This window comes from Macrosteles quadrilineatus, unplaced genomic scaffold (assembly GCF_028750875.1).
Source record: "Macrosteles quadrilineatus isolate MER2022 unplaced genomic scaffold, UCM_ALF_1.0 Scaffold_9__3_contigs__length_116548681, whole genome shotgun sequence".
In the NCBI taxonomy this organism is placed as follows: domain Eukaryota; kingdom Metazoa; phylum Arthropoda; class Insecta; order Hemiptera; family Cicadellidae; genus Macrosteles; species Macrosteles quadrilineatus.
In genome coordinates, this window is record NW_026542602.1 from 113,882,003 (window position 1) to 113,890,686 (window position 8,684).

Below are 8,684 nucleotides of genomic sequence, written 5' to 3' on the forward strand. Positions count from 1 at the left end.
CCCAACAAGTAAGTAGCTTGTTAAACCTATGTACTTGTTTATGGGTGAAAATTTTCAGTCTTATCCCACAGCCTGAACAAAAAATATGCGTCTTAGAATCATTATTTTTATTGATTTACTGTACTTTTCAACCATTTGCTCAACCTATATTGAAGAACAGGAAATATCCAACAAAATCTCCTAAGGCTGTGGCCACACGGGCGTTTTTTTCACGCACAAACGCAGCGTGAAAACATGCGAAAAATTAGAGTAACATTGAAACAAATGGGTGCCCACTACTGTGGGAAAACACACTGCATGTGGCATGGCATACCCATCGATCTCTATTAGTACTAATAATAGAGATCGATGGGCATACCTCATTACATTTAATGCTGCTCATATTTCTTGCAATTTTTCACGCTGCGTTCTTGCGTGAAAAAACGCCCGTGTGGCCGCAGCCTAACTGCTGCACGGTACTTACCACCTGTTGGCTAGCTAGAAGAAGAAGAGGCATTTTGGAAACCGGAACGTAATGAGCACTAATCATAATCAATGCAATACAAAGTGCTGCAACCTGCACCTACTGTCCTATTAGTAGATATAATAGGACAAAGATACCCCACTTTCGGCGTTTTAGAGGCACTTTTAGGGCACTTTTTATAGGGGAAAAATGAGAAAAATGAGTGGCTCATTTTTTTGGCCACTTTTTTAAAGACCCAGCTCTTGACCTATACACCCCTATATAAATTTTCTACTTTTTTAATACTGAAAAACACGTCTGGAATATGGCTCATTATTTTGGCCACTTTTTTAAAGACCCGGATCTTGTCCAATACAAACCCATACAAATGTTCAAACTCCATTAAAATTTTAAATCCACATTCATTCACAAGTATATTCTCAAAATCATGTGAGGTTTGCGCGCGAACTCGGGCATGCTCCCGGCTCATGACGTGCTCCCTTGGACATCCTTAGTGGAAATCCATGAGTTCTGGCTACTTGGGAATCCAAGCCATTTGACATACAATAAATCACCCTTTTTCCTAATTACCTTCTCTACCAAATACATGTCCTTATACTTGGTCTTTAACAACTCCTCTGTATAGAAGCCTCCCCTGATTATATTGCCATTTTCATCTTTCAAGATATAAGTCACAGGCTTTGTATTCTTAACTTCTGCTATTGTAAATAGTTCCCCTGTCCAATTTGGAGTATAACCTTTACTAAAAACATGTTTATACTTGGAAATCCTTACGCTATCACCTACCTTATATCTTGGCTTTTTAACTTGCTCTACTTTAGAAGTCAACCTCTCATGTACATATTTACTATTCTTAATACTCACTTGGTTAGGCTTCATTCCTATAGATCTATGCACCTTATTATTATATTTTCGAATTAACTTTGGAAGTAAATCCAACCATTTATAACTTCCCTGAGCACTAAATTCCCTATATAACCAATTCTTTAAAGTTCTCTGGAACCTCTCCACAATTGCAGCCTTAGTTGTAGAAAAAGTGTGATAGTGATTAATATTTAGTTTGCTAAAATATTGATTAAAAAATTCTTTTCCATTGTCAGATTGAATGTTTTTAACCCCCTTTGGTAGAATGGTTTTAATGGCTTCTGTAACCACTAACCCTGTCTTATTCTTTAGTGGAGCAGCATAAGCTTTTTTAGAAAATGTATCTATTAAAGTTAAAATATATTTATTGCCAGAATTTTCTCTAGCATAGTTTTGCATATCAATTAAATCTATTTGTATGGTTTCGTTTATACCCAATACTTTAAAAGATCTTCTAATGAAATTCTTTCTTGCAGGCTTATGAAGTTCGTATGCAATTTCATTCATTTTTTATAACATCATCCTTTCCTGTAACTCTAAATACATCACCATTAGCCCCAATCAATAGATTATCTTCCATTCTTTTAAATACATAGTTTTCTGGTATATATGGTCTATTATCTATATACTTAAATCCACTCAAAGATGTGGGGTCAGCAACTAATATATCAGGATTATATTCCATCAAATTAAAAAATTTTTCTCCATATACAAATTTTGATCCATCGTAATGCATAGCTTGTGACATTAGACAAATATCATCTGAATGTTCCCCCTCTGGTAGATTCCTTATAAATTGTTTTTTGGCATCCCAACATTTTTCTTTTTTATCAAAAGTTATAGTCTGTTCTTTTATAACACAGTCAGTGTCATCAACGGCGGGTTTTACACGTACTAACCTTTTATTATTAAAATCCCAATAGCCTGCTTCCATTTTTGGAACTTGTGAAACATTCACAGCATCTTTACTATCTGTACCTTCCATCAAATTGCTAAGTTTCTGTTTCTTAGCATTCCAAACACCATTCTCAGATTCTAAAAATTCATAATTATTATCATCTTGTATAAATTTACCATCTTCTTTTCGTATTAAAGTCTGTTGTAAAGTGGGCACATCATCTAAACTTTCACCCTTTTCCACATTAGTAATTTTCCGTTTCTTAGCATTCCAAATACCATTCTCTGATTCTAAAAATTCATAATTATTATTGTCTTGTACAAATGTACCACCAGCTGTTCGTATTAAAGTCTGTTGTAAAGTGGGCACATCATCTAAACTTTCACCCTTTTCCACATTAGTAATTTTCTGTTTTTTAGCATTCCAATTTTTATTCTTAGATTCTAAAAACTCGTATTTAGTTTTACCTTGTAAAAATACATCACCTTTTCTAGTTAATGTCTGGCCCAAAGTTGATACATCATCTACAAACTCCCCATCTTTAACATTACCAATTTTACGGTTTAAACAATTCCAACTATTGTCTTGTAAATTTAAAGTAGGTTCACTACTAGCCCTGGGTTCTGCAGGCTTATTATATGGATTATATAAACGATAAAATTTATCTATAAACATATTTTTATTTAATAAATAATTCCACTTTCTCTCAATTCCTCAATAATGGAATCTATTTCATTATCCACTCCTGAGTTACCGGCTTGGCGACTTAGCCAAAGAAGTCTTAACCTATCTACAAGCTCATTAGGATCATCCCAATAAATATAGTCTATTTTATTACCAGTCACTTGTCTCAAACCTTCACCAACAGATTTAAATAGAGGTTTAATTATATTAAGATATTTAGTATGTCTATTACTTGAAATTGGTGCACCATCTTTGTAACTCTTTAAATGTCCATTTGTAGCTTCCAAAATCTCTTTATAATTTTGTAAATCAGCCTGAGTATAATCCTCAGGTTCTTTTAAAGTTAACAATTGCCATAAACCTTTTGTCCCCTTGTAGGTTTTATTTGCAATTGTAACATCATCATTGGCAATATCAACTTCCTTATTTCCAATAAAAAATTTATTTGCTTCTCGTCTAATACCATATGTAGTGTCTGTCATACTACTTTTACTGAGGTAATTTCCTAAATAGTCTGATGCTAAAAGACCAAAATCTAATTTCTGTGGAGTGTGTGGTTGTAATGGTTGCAATCTTGGTATTATTGGTATTCTAGATGGAGTCATTGGGAGAATCTCCATTCGAGGCCTCTCTGTTTTGGCAATTTTTTTTAATTCTTGTAATGGCTCTATTAAAGGTTGGAATGTTTGAAACCTCTCTTCAGCCTCTAGAAACTTGCCACGTTTTAAAGCTCTATATTTCTCTCGTATTTGATTTGCAGAGTCAACCAATTCTTGTTGAATGTTTTTCATCTTTTATTTACATTTTATTTATCTCATTTGACAAAGGATTGTACTCAAACACTTTATCATGTATTATCAAACAATATGCAGATGTATTTGCTGGTACATTTTCTGCAGTTTCAATCTCTAATTTAATATCAACAATTCCTTCCTTCACTGTTTCGTTCTGTCTAGAACAGTCTATTACAATTAGTGGATATTTCTTCATAAACTCAGCCCTACTAATCATAGGATCTGGGATAGTATTATAGTAAGTCTCTCTAAACCTCATAAACATCTCATAAGCTTTAGAGACATCTCCATTTTCAAAGTCGAGATTTAAATCACTATAAGGATAATATTCAGAGTTTAGAAATACTTTGAGATTTTTTAACTTACAGTGATCAAATTCATCAGTTCTTTTTCGTGCACTATTATCCCTAGCTGTTTGGAAACCAAATATAATATACCTAGGCTTCTCCAAACTTGAAGATGTCTTTACTGACCATGTATGTCTTGTAGTATTGGGATATGATGGAAGTTCATGCAACTCTAAGCTTCTAAATGCAATTTGCAAATTTTTATTTTGCAGTAACATCTTTTGTAATTGTAACTTCTCCCCATCTGATGGTATTACATGTGGCATCACCCATTGAATTGAGTTAAGTGTAATTTTAGGAATCATATCAGCAGTACCACTGGCTGGAGCACTAGTGGTTGTTAATATACAATTCAAATCATTTTTGGATCTTTTCAACACCAATTCTTGTTTGACATTTACTAATACCTTATTAAAATCCTCAAATACACCCATTAACAGTTCTAATGGCAAACAAGTACTAAACTTGCCACTTTTATGGAACTCTTTTAAATTCGTGTCAGAATCAAATGCCACATTTGACAATTTAGTTGTTTTATTGTAAGAGCTCAATATTTTCATAAGACTAGAAATTCCTGGGTTTCTTACAATGTCTATTTCTTTACCTGCGACTTCATATCTAATTTCATCAAATAAGAATGCAAATGCATTATTTATAAAATGACCTTTATCATGATTTTCAATTTCTCCCTTAATATACAGATAACTCCTACATGGGAGAGTTAGCAAATCTTGATTATTAATACATATTCGAATTTCATCGGAATTATTTATTGCCAAAGTGTTGTGGGGAACATAGGAGTGATTTGTAATTTTAACCACACTATCGTCGAATTGGGATTTCCCTGTAACGTCTAGAAAATCTTCCATTTTTATTAATAGAAAATTTTAACTTTAGTCCTATTGATCGTAGGAACCTAGCATTTTGTACACTTATAGATAAATTCTTATAAATTCTCATATCTTTTTTATATGACAAGTAATTGTAGTTTCTTCTCCATTAAAGTCAATTGCCTTGTCATGCTGATCGGCAAATGTAATACTGACAACATCTAAACTTCTCTTATTTACAGGAAAATATATAATATTTCTTGGAACTTCAATAATTTTGTAGCCAGGAGGAGCTTCTGGATAAAAGCTATGTATGGTGTGTGATTTGTTTCCGTTTAAATAGGACCCGTTTGCAATATTACATTTTACTCTAATCACATTTACATTATTAATGTTTATTTTATTTGTAGATTCAAACTGAACACCAGGAGTAGAAACACCTTTAAATCCCAATAAAACAGACCCTAAACATGGTTTTGTAAAATCAAACACGTGGCTAGAAAGTAATGTCGCTTTCATAGTTTTATTATTAGCTGTAAGGAAAAAGTCTGGGATTTGCTTTTGAATTTCCTTTGCAAGCTCAACCACCTCATATGTTCCTTCAGAAATTTCTATTGTAACTGGAGCTTTGTGGTCATAATAGAAAACATCATCACCTTCTTCAATGGTTAATTTGTTGCCTTTAAGTTGATTTAATTTTGGAATAAGCCCTTTGAATAAAAGTTTGACTTTAGTATTAATTAATGCTTCTCCATTCTTATGTATTATAACTTTAAGTTTACCATCTAATAACTGGTTTAAATCATCAACTAAGATCTCTCCCTTTGGTAATGTTTTTTTCTCTACTTTGTAATATGTTAAAGTATTAAGTGGTTTTTTTACATTAAATATAGAATTATAACTTTGAAAATCTACTAATCCAATTACATAATCATCATTTAATTCTATGGGAGGAAAGAACACTGACTTTAGCTCTGGCTCTGTACCCGAAAATGTTATAGTAAATGAATCCATTTTTATAAACAAAAATTTTTTATGAATGATAAACATAAAATTCCACAAATAGAACTATTTAAATCTTGTATTTGATCGGTTGTATAGAAAATTTTATGTCCCTCAAAATATTTAATTACTTCTTTTGGAGGTTGGATTCCAAATGGGTCAAAATAAATTACAATATCTTTATTTTTACGATATGCTGTCCAATGTGTGCCAGATGAACTGTCTAAATTAACTATTCCGCACTCTTTTACTTTTGGTGTTAGATTTTTTAGCTCGTTTTTTAGGTACACCCCCCGGAAGTGAGGCACGTCTTTTGCGGCCTCTAACAGCTGGTAGTTGTCCATCTTTTTTATTAAATTTTAATCCCATTCCCATTTTTGCTTTTGCCTTCATCAAATTTGTCACCGCATAAGCTGCAGCTCTTTCAGCAAGATTTGCGTCATTTGCCGTTACTCTAGTCCAAGCTAAGTCTGCTAATCTCATGTCTGCTTTGTTCCGAGCAGCGGTATCGGGATTATTCATGTAGAATATGTCATGCTCTTTACAATAAGAGTCTAGCTTATTTTTTGGAGGTACATTTTTGGCTAAATTTTGACGTATATTTGTTCCAGGTCCACAGTACCGATATGATGGTATGTGAAGTGGAAATGGAAGATTATTTATAAGAGTATTCAATAACCCTCGACCCCTGTAAGGCTTTAAGAATAAACCTTTGCCCTTTTTACATGTTTTCTTATTATTTTTCACCATTTTTATTATATAAAAAATGTCTTTTATTCAACAAAAACATAAATTTAAAATAGTACATACTAAGGAAAATATACCAAAGAAGTTGGGTCTATTTCCTACCAATATTCGATGTGTTATTTGTGGTCCAAGTGGAAGTGGGAAGACGGTTGTAATTTACAATTTAATTGTGAAAAAGGAAGGATTAAAATTTACAAACTTATATTTAATATCTAAATCTTTAGAACAAGAAAAATATAAAAAAATAATTGAAATATTTAGTTTGTGTGACGAAGTGAAATTACACACGTTTACTGACTGTGAAATCACACCAAATGATGTAAAATCACAGTCAGTTGTTGTATTTGATGACATAAATAGTCAAAATATTACACAATTTTTTTCAATGGGTCGACATAAAAATATTAACTGTTTTTACTTGTGTCAATCTTACAGCAAAGTACATAAACATTTACGTGATAATGTAAATTTCCTAATATTATTTAAACAAGATGATTTAAATTTAAAACATGTATATAACAATCATGTTGGTAATGACTTTTCATTTAACCAATTTAGAAATCTCTGTCATCAATGTTGGGATAAAACTAAATATGGCTTTTTTGTAATAGACAAAGAAAGGTCAAAGAATAATGGCAAATATAGATTTATGTTTGATCAATTTTATAATGACCAAGAGCAAGGGTGTTGATGCCATCTTCTAGAATAAACCTCTTGTCATCGTCAAAGGATAGTACTTTCTTGTTCATGGTCAAGGTTTGAAGATGATGATTTGTAGATTTAATTCTTGTCACATTCTCATAGTAATCTTGCCCAGTTGCAAGACAGTTTAAATAATGTTGATGTCTAAGGAGATGTTTAACTGTAGCACTATCAGCTCCTTTAGCTTTTTTGACCTCTAAAGCTTGCTTGTCTTCTTCATATAACCATTTTAGAGGAATGTAAGAGTATAACTTTGGTCTTAAACCACAATATTCATACATAATATGACCATCTAATTCGTCTTTAAACTTTCCAGTGACTTTTTTATTTTTATCAGAGTATAAGAAATGGTCTTTACTATATCCAGAGGTATCAAAATAGTGTAAGTCACATTCTATTTCCTTGTAAAAGTCCTCTGTAACTATAGCATACATTAAAGAATCTGTATCTGTCATTAGAAATCTTTTATTCTTAAATTTTGACATATAATTATAGTGGAAATCATACATTATTACTTTACTAATATCCAAAATGGTCATTCCCAAATATATTGGTTTATTAAACTTTACAACTAATTTATTTAAATGTATAGCATGTAAATTGTTATCAAACTTTTTGCTACAGTCAAACCTTGGATTAGTGATATATTTTGTTAATAGTGACTCATCCTTGAGATGTATGTCACGAAACTTTCGTTGATTCATAATTGTTCGACCAAAGAGACTATTATTTAATAATTTGTAAAAGTCTTTTTCAAAATCATTTTTAGCCCATTTTCGTTTTTCAATATTAAAATTAATATAGGGCGCAAGCCATTTTGATTGTCTAAATTTTAAAATTCTGTGGTATTTTGTAACAATCAAACCCAATTCCTCATATTTTTGTAATGCTTTGTAATGTAAAATATATTTAGTTTTGTCATTTAAATTAGGTATTAATTTGCCATTTATTTTCTCTGGTGCTAATGGATAGTCATTATGTAAATCATGTAAGCTTTTATCATATTTTAAATCAACTTCTAAAATGTATCCAAACTCATCATTTTGATTATTTTTGTATATTTTGTAGTCTATCTCATTAGTCCAACGAAATCCATCCACAGGTAGTGGCTCACACATAGCTGTGGAGTATAGCGAGTTACAATCTAAATATATTAAATACACACTCTCTTGATTGGGGTCATAGTGTTCGCCCATATATCTATTATTGGCTTTAGCGTAACGTGTAGAAATCATACTGACTCCTCCTCTAATCGCACTTTCTATAAACAAATGCATGTCAATATCTTGAAATAGTTGTAATTTTATACCAGTCATTCTAAGACAGGCCTCCCACGTAAGTCCAGGAAGTGAA